This window comes from Zonotrichia leucophrys, chromosome Z (genome assembly GCF_028769735.1).
Source record: "Zonotrichia leucophrys gambelii isolate GWCS_2022_RI chromosome Z, RI_Zleu_2.0, whole genome shotgun sequence".
Lineage (NCBI taxonomy): Eukaryota > Metazoa > Chordata > Aves > Passeriformes > Passerellidae > Zonotrichia > Zonotrichia leucophrys.
The window spans coordinates 48,706,886-48,719,872 of NC_088200.1; the positions used below are offsets into that span (position 1 = coordinate 48,706,886).

At 41.3% G+C, this 12,987-nt stretch overlaps 1 protein-coding gene across 7 annotated transcripts in view; it reads left to right on the top strand.

Annotated features, from left to right (window-relative positions):
* NTRK2 (neurotrophic receptor tyrosine kinase 2) overlaps positions 1-12,987 on the top strand; it is a 196,459-nt gene that overhangs the window by 5,454 nt on the left and 178,018 nt on the right. The window lies entirely within an intron of this gene.

Genomic DNA, 12,987 nt, shown 5'->3' on the forward strand with positions numbered 1-12,987 from the left:
CTACTAATAGCTATTAATCGTACTATTACAGTATCTCAGGATCACTGAATAGGTCAGGTTGAAAGGGAGCACTGGTGGGATCATCTGGTCCAACCTCCCTGCTCAAGAAGGGCCTACAGGAGCACGTGGCACAGTGCTGTATCCAGATGGTTCTTGAATAGCTCCAGTGAGGGAGGCTCCACAACCTCTCCTGGCAATCTGTTCCAATGCCTGGTTACCTGCACAGTAAAGAAGTTCTTCCTCATGTTTGGATGAAACTTGCTGTGCATCAGTTTCTGCTCACTACCTTTGTCCTATTGCTCAGCATCACCAAGGAGAGCCTGGTTCTGTCCTGTTGACATTGTTCTTTCAGATACTTCCATCCATTGACAAGATCACCTCTGAGTGATCTCTTCTCAAGGCAGAACAGGCCCAACTTCTTCCACCTTTCCATGTATAGGAGATGCTCCAGGCCCTTAATCATCTTCACAGCCCTCTGCTGCTCTCTCCCAGGAGCTCCATGTCACTCTTGTCCTGAGGAGCCCAGAACTGGACACAGCACTCCAGTTGTGCCTCACCAGGGCTGAGTAGAGGGGCAGGATCACCTCCCTGACCTGCTGGCACTGCTCTTCCCAATGCACCCCAGGGCACCATTGCCCTTCCTGGCCACCAGGACACACTGCTGGCTCATGGACAGCTTGCTGTCCACCAGGACCCCCAAGTCCTTCTCCACAGAGCCGCTTCCCAGCAGATCAGCTCCCAGCCTGTGCTGGTGCCTGGGGTTATTCCTCCCGAGGTGCAGGACCCTGCTTTTTCTTTGGTTGAATTTCAGACAGTTCTTCTCTGCACCATCCTGTCAAGGCTGCACTCTGGGGTATTGGCCACTGCTCCCAGCTTTGTGCTCTCAGTGACCTGCTGAGGAGGCCTCTGTCTCTTTCTCCAAATCACTGCTGAACAAATTAAACAATGCTGGGCCCAGTGTCCCCCCAGTGGGGGACACCACGTGTGAGGAGTCTCCAACTAGACCTTGTGCCACTGATTGCAGCTGTTTGGGATCTGCCATTCAGCCAGTTCTCAATCCAGCTCACTGTCCACTCATTTAGTTCATGCTTCCTAGACTTGCCTATGAGGATATCATGTAAGACAGGATCTAAAGCCCTGTTGGAGTTGAGGTAGACAATTTCCCTCATCCATCCAGGCAGTTGTACCATTATGGAAGGCAATCAGATTGGTCAAGCATGATTCCCCTTTGCTGAATCCATGGTGACTAATTCTGATCACCTTCTTGGCATCCATATGGATAAAGATGGCCTCCAGAATGAGGCGCTTTCCAAGGATCAAGGTGTAGCTGACTGGCCAGTTGTTCTCTGGGTCCTCCTTCTTGCCCATTTTGAAGACCGGGGTGACATTTATTTTCTTCCAGTCCTCAGACACCTCTCTTGATCACCATGACTGTTCCAAGACAACTGCAAGCAGCCCCTCTAGTGTGTCTGCCAGCTCCTCCTCAGCTCCTTGTGAATGCATCCCCCGAGGACAGCATCTTTTTATTTGTTCCAAGCGTCCTGTTGCTGCTTTCACTTCCTGTGTATCTCCTGCTTGTGCTTTGCTTTTGACAGGAGTTTTTTGCTCATCCATGCAGGTGTCTTGCCTTCTTTGCTCCATTTCTTACTCATCAGGATGTACTAGTCTTGAACCTGGAGGAGGTGAAGCTTGAATATTTATTGATAAGCTCTCTTGGACCCCTGTTCTCTGCTGGGCCTGTTCCCATGGGATTCTTCCAAGAAGATCCTTGAAGAGGCTAAAGTTATGTCTCCTGAAATCCAAGATTTCAATCTCACTTGTGGCCGTGCTTTCTCCATGCAAGGTGCTGAACTCTATAATCATGTCATGATCACATTGCACAATTGTAGTGGACTTACTGGAAAGGAACCACACCATGGAAATTCAGCATTTATTTTTGTTATTACTTTCGTCTAAGAAAATTACCTGCATTGGTAAGAGGCTACAGCTGAAACTTAAATATTTTTAATACCAATTCAGCTATATATGTTTCTGTGTTGTGTTTTCATTGTTAGGATAAATTCTTGGAGCTCAGGTTTCAGGTCAATATTCTTTTTTTCCTAGACAAGGCTGAAGTAATGAGATTTTTTTTTTTCTTCAGAAGTAAGATAAAATGGAAGGAAGAAGGCCAAAGGTGTCCAAGGTATTTTCAGAGGCACTTTGAGAGATTGTAATCTTTGAGTGGTGTAACTTGAACTTTACTTTGCTAAAGCAAACTAGTCCTGATCTTGCAAGGTAGTTAGATGCTTTTTATTTCAGGGGGAAGCTGAGGCTGGGATTCTGGCCTATGTAAAGTCAGTGACAAAAATGAATGGAGTTAGTGTTTCACCAGCATAGTTTAGAGTACGTACGAGAAGGATGAAAAGAACCTTGATTCAGGCATTTTCCTGCCTTTTTAAGGTTTGGAAGAGATGGGGGTTTTTGCTCAATTACTTGATGTGTTTTTGACTTGCAGTTTTTTTTTGCCTTTCGTGTGTTTTTGTTCTGTATGAATATAAAATATGTTGAGGTAAGTGGAAGCTATGGTTGAGTATTTCAGGTAGGAGTCTTTTCCAACATTTTAGATAATTTTGCTTTGGAATGAAGCTCCTCATGCAAAAAAAAAGTTACAGCTCCTGCTATGTATTCATAGAGGATATATGGTTCATTGTATAGTTGTCTGATGCATAAATAAAAGGAAGGCAAATAATTAATCAAACTCAATCTATTGCTGAAACAGACAACAGTGAAATGGTAACACTTCTGAGCTTCTTATGAAAGGATCTGCCCACAGAGCTGTAGTTGAGGCTGGAAAAGTTACCTATTTTTCCTGTTGGTTTGACAGGTAAACCAAAAGAAATCTTCCCATTTTAGATGTAAATGAAATTAGTTTTACCGTTCTAATTTCCTAACCATGCCTGTAAAACTAAGTAAGGCTGTGTTCAGCAGGTATCTTGTGGAGCACGGCTACCCCACACTGCGCAGCAAGATTCATATGAAGTGTGCATAGGGTGTGACTTCCCATTCTTTTGCAACGACCGTCTGGTTTTCGGAATGTCAGACGGCATGGCAAGCATATGCGGATAAATCATGTGCACATCCTGGGCATGTCAGACTTACTGGGCATGGACTAGAAGACCTTCCCACAGCATGTGCTCTGGGTGTCATGTGCTGGACCTACTAATCATGTCTGGGACTGTCTCAGGCCTCAGCATTTAAAATCTGGCAACTCCCTACTAGCTCTGTAGCTAAGGCACTTAACTCAACTGGCTACTGTCCACAATGGAAGTAGGCTACTCTCCACACTCTTCCAGGAAGTGATTCAGGAGGGTAAATTAGATTTGCACTGCAAATTACCCCATGCAGTTATCCCCTTCCATCCCCACTGACTATTAAGAAAACACTGAGGACTTGGCTCACTGGGGTGGGGGACAAAAGCAAGACCTTCCTTTTAGCAAGCAGGGTCATAGTGTGGGGCAAACTGATTTTGTGGTCCTAGGTGTACCATTTCAGCATGCATGTGAAGAACTGCTCTGTTAGAAGCAGAGCATAGGTCTGAACCAAGGTCTTGCATGTGAGCATCTTAACTGCTGCTCCTGTATGGCGTACAGATGTGGGAATGCCTTGGTTCTTCCTGTCTGAGTTGCCTTCTTTGGCATAGAGAATTCAAATGTGCTTTTGGGTCAGAGAGCTGGACTGTCTGTTTAGCTAAGAAGTTGTGATGTATTTGTGTAGTTAGACAGCTGAGTCCTGCTCCTGCTTCACTGAGTGTTAAATTACAGCCAAAATGAGAGCAGCACAAACAGGTAAGATGGAGATTGCCCTCTTTCAGATGGCTTGTAAATATGGTATCTTCTGAGAGGCTGGAATCATGTTTCCTTAGGGAATCAAAGAAATTGAATCTGGTGCCCCAGATGCCGCTGGAGCATTATTTACAGCATTTCCTCCAAATTTGTGGTCTTCGACTTCACAGAAACATGTATTTTTTTTTTTTCCTCACTCACTAGGTGGGTGAATGGTCTACTGCCGATCCATCACTTATTCTCCTCTCCAGTCTTGCCTCTTCTAATTTTTAGAAACAGATTTTGGAACACATTATGCATACAGTGATCTTCACCTGGTAAACGTATATACTTTACCCTCCAGCTGGGAGCAGTTTTATTGACTCTGTGGGTCTGACTATGTCATGTGCATAAGCATATGTTTTAAGAGTTTGAAGTTTAGGATGGTAGTTAGTCATCATCTTTCTAAGACTCTATTGTGCACATATAACAGAGTCTCAGAATATGCTGAGTTGGAAGGGATCCTCAAGGATCACCGAGTCCATCTCCTGGCCCTGAGAGAGCACCATCCCCAAGAGTCACACCATGTGCTGAGAGCATTGTCCAAATGCTTCTTGAACTCTGTCAGAATGGTGCTGTGACCATTTCACTGGGGAGCTGTTCCAGTGCCCAACTACCCTCTGGGTGAAAAATCCTTTCCTAATATCCAACCTAACTCTCCCCTGACACAGCTTCAGGCCGTTCCCTCAGGCCCTGTCACTGGTCACCACAGAGGAGACATCAGTGTCTGCCCCTCCTATTCCCCTCATGAGGAAGTTTTACCTGCAGTGAGGTCTGTCCTTAGTTTCCAGGCTGAATACACCAAGTGGCCTCAGCTGCTACTCATATGGCTTGCCTTCAAGACCCTTCACCATCTTTGTTGCTGTCCTCTGGATGGTCTCTAATAGTTTAATATCTTTCTTATGGGCCCAAAACTGCAGACAATATTGAAGGTGTGCAGGCCAGTGCAGAGTAAAGCAGAGCAATCCCCTCCCTTGACTGTCTGGTGATGGTTTTGCCATTATTACAGATATAACAAAATTACAAACATTTTGAATTGACACAAATCCATGCAGCATCAAGCCACCTAAGTAGAAAATACTGATGCTGGATACTACTTCTGCTATAGACATCTGCAAGGATCTATCTTTTTGTGTGCTATGACTATCTTGTTGCCTGGGGCTTATGTCATTTAGGGGATATGAAGGTAGCACAGGTGCAGAAATAGACACTGCTTGCCTTAGAGGTTGGTGTGGGTGGAAGAAAGACTCCCAGCATTTCTCCCAACTCTTCGTAGCATTCCTGTCTGCATTGACACAGGGCAGTTGTGCCTTCTGTTGCATGGTTTGGTTACATGCAGAGTTTTTGCCTGCTTTAGAGTTCTTCTGCATGTTCTCATGAGTACTAATGAACACTTTAACTTGTAGCAGTGTTGCCCTTCACACTGAGTCTCTAAACTTAAAGTTTAAAGTTTAAAGTTTTAGGAGGCGAGCATCCCAGCATTTGGAGTAATCATCAAAACACCAATCTATCAATTATTTGCAGGTGAACACTTCACTATCACCACCTATGTCTTGGGCCAGGGGCACTGCTGCAGAGGATGTGTAGGGTGGAGGAATGCTGAAAGGTGTGTCTGGTACTGGGGTGCAGTCATGGGAATTGTAAGCGGAAACAGGCTGGAGGATGACAGAAGTACTACTCCACTCATAAGCAGTGGCAGGGACAAAAGCTGTAAAAGTAAATGAAGAATGCTGTGAAAGTAGTGGTGGTGAGGAGAAAGCAGCTTTTCAGAGGTAGTAAAGAAGGTTGGAGACTAACTAAAGATGTCTTCTTGTGAAAGAGGTACATGCAGGGTAAGTGTTTCATTTGAAGGCACAATGGTAGAGAAGCTGATCTAAGGTTTGAAACTGTAATGTGTAATACGTACTAAGTCATACATAATATGTAATATATAACTAAAATAAATGCTTAGAAAATAGCATATTTTCCTTACTTCAAAAGTATAGCTGTCCGGTTTATCTCGGTTGTTTGAGGGGCCTGGAAGGCCCGGGGTGGCCTTGGGGCAGCCCGCGTATCGAAAGACGAGAAGAGGCTTCAGTTCTTCTTTCTGGTTTCTATGTTTATTAATTGTTTATCTAAAAGTTGTTCTTTCAGCCGAACAAAGATCTGCTCAGCAGTCAGCCATGGGCACACTGTGCCGTCTTCCTGACCGCCACGTATCTTTATACCCCTTGCTACGTATACAATATTTATCATTTTTCTCCAATACCATCTATTCTTATAACTCGGTGTACTCTTAGTAATAACTAATCTAAAGGTGCCACCGTGGCCAAAGAAGATGGAGGAGAGGAGGAAGAAGAAGGAGGGTAGGACACACCCCAATTCCTCCATCTTACTCCTCTAAACCCCCCTGTACATAAATCTTAAACTCTGTTTCTCACCCTCTAATTAGCTAATCTTTCTACTCTTCACTCCGGTGAGGCCCTCTTATCTTCATAAAGGTGTCGTCTCCCGTGTAGGGTCAAAGTCCTGCCACCAGACACTTCTGGCAACATTCCAGGACTCCCGGGCCCCCCAAGGGTGGTCTCGGGGGCCCTGCATCTTAGGACTCAAATCTTGAGATCCCACATATAGCAACAAATACAGCCATGAGCAGACTATGAGTACAAGCTGATCGCAGTCTAGAAGTAGCATTGCATATGTCACATAGCAGAACAAACAGAAATACAAAGAGAAAACAAAGACACAGGATGGTTGTCTGGGTGTACCATTGTGACAGAGAATTTGCTTAAAATCAAACTGGCCTGGTACAGGAATGTGGAAAGGAAACAGTAGCAGCAATGTGGCAGTCAGCACAAGTATTAGAAATATTCTGGATTCTGACAATTGTGCAGAAAGTGTAATAAACACATCATTATGCTAATATATGCAGTGCAAATAAGAAACTACTTCTATTAAATGAAGAACAGGATTCAAGTGGAATAATGCTAATAGAAGAAGCTATGAATTCAAAATCTTGGCCAGCTACAATGAAAAGTGGACTATACTATAATGTAAATAAATGTGATAAAGTGAAATAAGAAACTGTGAAGAGCACATAAATGTGAAGTGGTGAAGAATGCATCTGAAAGGTGCATCTGAAGAATGCATCAACAAATGATGTTGAAACGTTCTCTGAAAAACGCAAAGGCTAAATTTAAGTGGTAGGATTGGTGTCATCATACAGAAAGTGGCAACCCATTCTGATGCTAGACAGGGTGACGTAAACGTGAAAAGGACAACCCATAACCCTTTTGGAATGCTTCAGTGACATAATGTGAAGTTCTATTCATGTATGTTTTTCATTTAAAGACAAGAATGTCTTGGAGAAGACACAGATCTGTGATTAGGGCTGCAGAAGATGTTTCACAGGTCTTGGAAGGGAGTCTAGGAAACCAATTGTGAACCATGGCAGCAGATGGCATCATTTGCAGAAAGGAAAAACATCTGCCTGTTGGGTTCTCTATGTAATAATTGCACAGAAAAGGGGTAGCTGTTATGACCATATGAAGGCTCTCAGGACTTAAATGAAAACAGAAGAAAGAAACTTTTTGTTGGCTAATGGAAAGGCGACTATGTTTTGAGATGTCAGGAGTCAAATTGTTCAGTAAATGTAACGAATTAACAGGATATAGATAGATTTTCCTGGGTAGAGGGCTTTAAATTTTGCATCTGCACTCCACTCTTTGGAAGTACTGCCTTTTGATCTGTATCCGGCATAAAATGCACTGCATGCAGTTAATGAGACATTAAATGGGGTAACAAGTGCAGATATATGTCTTGGTGATGCAATGATCCAGAGCAGATTGATTAGAATATTTGATATTCTAATAGCCAGTAATTTTAAACTGAATAAAACCAAATATTATTGTCAAACAGTGGGAATTGTATATGTGGGAGAAGACTGACTTCAGAGGAGATTTCAGAAGGAATGTCTTATGTTGACTGAAAGAGTCAAAGAATACTGAATATGTCAGAACCCAGAGACAGGAAAAGACTGTTGTGGGGGATACTGATATATGTCAGAAGGGCTATCTAATTCCAAAGGATGTGCAGCTACCTAAGACATCTTTTCCAGAAAGTCGCTGTCTGAGTACGGGCACCTGAAAGGAAGAGAATTCCAAGGTTTTGACAGCAACCAAGCAGCTTTAATGTTTTTATTCACTGAGGGATTTAGAAAGGTGCATATAAGGGATTGCTGTTTGAAATCTTACTGTGCTCTTGTGCAATGGATGTTTTTCCATTCTCATTTGCATCAAGGCCAGTGACAGCCATAGAGATCATGTATGCAAGTGCTGAAAAGAGAGTATTTGCATTACTACTATTATTTTTGAAGACTAGGTGGTTCTGCAGGAGAAAGAACTGTCACTTATTTATTCATTCCTTTGAGATGTTCTTTCATCCTTGCAAGGAAATAATAGCATCATCAACAACAACAATAATAAAGCTTAGTCTTATGGCTGCTTTCTGTTGAGAAATAATGGAAAGCCGCCTTCACTACTCTCCTTTTGTATGTTAATTTACTGTGTGATTTTTAGCATATATTTTATAAAGGGTTTGTGTGGCAGTTTAAGCCTCATCCTAGCAATCTGCATAGATTATTTCATACACAGGGGATAAAAATGTGTTTTGAAGCTAAGTATAAGTCAAAGATTAAGATATGTCTTTTAGAATAATAGGTCATTGTTTGGCCTTCTGACATTAAAAAGGAATATCAACATTTCCAAAATATCTTTGCTAAGGAAAAACGTGTCTGTAGCTGTCATGTATTCCTGGAAAAACATCAAAAATTCATGTCTTGATGCAATATCAACTGTACAGACTTGGGGATCTCAAAGGGGAGGACAGGTCTCTAAATGGAGAAAATACTTAAATAAGCTCTGCGTGCATTTGGGGGAAAGTAATTCTGAAGATGGAGCTCATCAAGAGCATAAATCTTAAATCTGGAAAGCTGCATGAAATGTCTTGAGAGTTTGCTTGATTTGGTAGTCTGCTCTCTGAAGAGAATCCAGGTATGGACTTCCCATTTTCTGGGCAGCTGTATTTATAAGCAGGAGCACAGATCTGCTCCTGGAGTGCCAAAACAAGATTGGTATCTCCACTGAATTCCTGTTTTCTTCTGCTTTAAACTGGTGGGTTGGCACTAATTGTTCAAGATGATGGCTTTGAAGAATCAATTTGCAGTGGCAGCTATGTGCTGCTAATTGGATAATAGTATACTGTTGTGGCACAGAATGTCGGGGCCCTGTTGCCTCCTGGCAGTTGACACAGCCACACATCAAGAACAGGGAATTCTTGAAATTAACTGATCTCTGACATTGCCTGTGAGATGTTGAGTTCCAGATTGTCCCGAACAATGCTTTACATGAGTTTGGGATGCGTGTAGTGCAGGATTTGCTGAAAAAATGGGCATGCCTACGTCTCTGAAGAAAGATCCCAGAGCTAATTATATTGTCTCCAGAGCTGCTGTACTGGCACGTGGAGAGCTATTTCTTGAACTCTTCTGTGACTTGTGGTTAAATACTCTAAATGTGAGGAAAAAGCCCTTAGGGAACCTGTGAAAGTGGCAACCAGTTTTTCACTCTTTGTGAAACACAGGGTGATTCACAGTTTAAAAACAAACAAACAAAAAAAACCCCAAAAAACCACTGCAGCATTTGTCAGGAGACACTGGGCAGCCAAAGGAGGAGTCAAGCACTGGTAAAATTTCTGAGTGTTAGGTAGGTCCACCGTGGATGGTCGTGACAAACTGCATCTTTCCTGAGTTATGGCACGCTCCTCTAGCAGTAGAGTTTCTGTTTCCTGAAGCCATCCTCACTAAATCTCCTACTTATGTTACCAGATGGAGGAAGCAAAATAGAATAAAATAATTGGAGTAAGCTTGTGTATTGGTAGAATATCTGCTGTATTTGGGTGTCCGTATCACACTCATTGCTTGTTAGGCATTTCCTTCCTAGAGGAAGCTTGGTCCTATGCAGGAGGATTTCTTGATTGAGCAGAGATTATAGCATTGATGCCTACACCTGTCTGAAACTTGACATTCTTGATATGCAACTTGTGTAGCTCTGGGCTTCATTTTCCAACTGTGAGTCCGTGCCACTTCAGCATTATTTTAAACTTGGTTTCAGAGGGGCTACAAATGTAACCCAGTTCAATATGCCAGGTTGCATTAAGTATTGTATCAAGTTTACAAATTTTACATGAACTTAATGCATAATAATGAATCAGTCTGCATTTTTTGAAAATACCTCTAAGTTTTAGCTCACCTTTTAAAGAACTTGGTATCACATTTGAGTTTGTAAGAAGATATGGCACCAGGGAAGATTGCAATGTTTAATTCTCAATATTAACATACAGCTCTCACAGTAGTCTAGACTAGGGACATATGTGACCTGTCATTAAATAGTAATTATTCTACTGACAGTTCAATGTCTGAAGTGTGCTGCCTTTGTCCCCTAAAGACTTAGTGAAAAAACAACTTGGAATAAAAAGTTTTTCAAGAGTTCAGAGTTCAGTTCATTTCACCAATGAGTGTTTAATAATTTTAAATTATTTTTTTGTACAACCTAGAGCTAGACATAAAATTGATTTATTTTTTGGAGTGTTAAGAAAATATGTTTCCCATAAAGGAAATTTTTTGGCAACAAAAATACTTCTGGAGCTGCACTACAGTTTATTTGCTTGCATCCATGTTGTTAAGACTAGCATGTGCTAGCTTTTTTCCAACATGTCCTTATAGCTCCAGATGGAGTAGTATACCTTAACATACATTAACCAGGAGGAAATAGAGTAAGTGAGTTAAGAAGCCATATTTCTGCTGGATTTTTATACTCAGGTTAAGGGAAAGATTTGAAAGTTGGTGTGGAATCCGGTTTTTAAATTACGAAGGAACATTAAATAACCTAGATGGCTTTAAAGAGATCAGAACCCACTTTCTCTTCATGCTTTTGCAGTTCACAAGTTGCTTCACTGATGTTAAACATAATCTGTATCCTTTCATTTTTATAATGAGCATAAGTGAAGACTACCATCTCAAAGGAGATCTTGGAGGAGCTGACTCTTATAGATAAGGATTTAAAACTATTGTTTCCAAAATGTGGCGGTGGTGAAGTGTGAGTGTGTGACATTGCTCAGTAGCTGCTGAAGTGTGGCGAGAGGAATATGTTGTTGTAGGCTGCAACGTGCAACCTAGGTGTGTGATTCTGAATCCCTTCTTTAGAATTATTCAGTAGTTTACAATGGAGAGATTAAATTATGGATCTGAAGACAATTATTGTTTACTGACTACTCATTGAAGGAGATGCAGAATGCTATAGTATAATCAAGCAAATCGCTTTGTAGGCAGCTAAGGGCTTGATTTTGAGGTGGCAGCCAGTATTTGTGAACTGATATATGTGGTCTGTCTGGTGCTATCCAGCCAGGTTCTGGCAGTGCAACAGTGCTGTGGTGCGCAGTGGGAGCTTCCAAGCTCTTCACGTGACTTCAGCCAGCTGTGAGTCAGTATGTTTTTCTTCTGTGCTACAGTAAAAATGTTCCGTTAAAGAATAGGGTTGATATTCTTAAGGGCAGGCAGGCAAATTACATTTCTCAGTGTCGCCCACTGCAAGTCAAAGCTTTTAGAGTATTAATGTTTGATGATAAGTAACATTAAGGTAAAGTAGTTGTGAAGAAGGTAAAAATAGACTTCAGTTAGGAAGAGGTTTTATTTCAGATCTCCCTCTAAATTAAACAGAAGAGCAACTTCCCCTTATAGGGTACAGCTACATCATTCTACTCTTTTCTTTCTCACTGCTATGACATAGCTGCAAAGGCTTAACTTGAAACAGACTTGTTAAGCAAGTAAGAGGATGTGACCTGCTTATGGTAAATTATGTTTGTCCACTCTTTCTTCAAGGAATTCCAAGTGCATGAACTTCGCTTTACTGTTGTGTTCTGAGAGTGCATTTAGTGTATATGTATTTATATTTAGTGTATATGCATTTATGTATGAGAGCATAAAGTGTATTGCAGAGCAGTTACTGAATTAGTTGCTTAGACAAAAATTCTTCTGGGTCCCAACCAGTATGGTTGTGGAAAAGCAATGTTTTCTTTTGGTTCTTTCAGCTCGAACCAGCTCCAAGAAAAGAATGCCCTGCTCTTCCCCACCTAGGGCTTCTTCTAAGGCATGCAATAAGAGAAGGAAAGAAGATACCACAAATTCATGCTACTGCTTCCCAAATATAATTTGTTTGGACTATTCCCTGATGGACCAGTACAAATCTCTTTATGTAGATTGTGTGCTCATACTAAGATTTGTGTCTGATGTAAATTGTGAAGCTTCATTGGCTTCAGCAGAGCTGAACTATTTTATACTGAGGCTTAACACAGGATGTAATACACTAACAAGTTTTTGTGCAACACTGTAAGTTATGTGAAGTTCTGGAGTTTCTTGTAGTCAGTGGTTCTGGTTAAATATTTATGTGATTAAAATTGCAGTCTAACATTTGGACTGGTGATATGTGTGTTTAAGTGATGGATCTGCATTTTGGCAATGTTTGGCAGGTTTTGCGTTTTGGTTTTTCCGCTTTTATTTTTTGGGGGGGTTTTTTTCTTGTTGGTTTTGTTGTTTTTTGGGGGTTTTTGACGGCTTAATTCTTAGTTAGTGCAACTGGTTATTCTGTTTCTTTTCTTTAAATCTGAGTCTCTTCACACTTTGTGTTTCACTATCCATTTTCCTCAATTCCTGCTCTTGTGTGATTTCCCTATCTCTATTTGACGACTGGATTACTGTTGTTTGATAACTGAGGACAGGATGAGGAAGAAAGCTTTGAAACCACTTGCATAACTTTATTTTAGCATTTATGAGGTCCAAGTGGCAGAGAAGATTAATGATATTTAACTCAAAAATGAGTTCTTCAGGACATCTTTAAAGGAAGTATGTTCATTGACTTGCAGGACTCTTAGATGAAGGAATTAGTAGATATTTTTATACTATTTCATCACTATTACTTGGCAAAATATGTAAACTTACCAACCCACAAGAAAAAACCCCAACCAAACAAAATAGATTCATATATATTGAGATATTAAATTACTCTGTCTTAAAAATTCAGGAAAGGAAACATGAAAA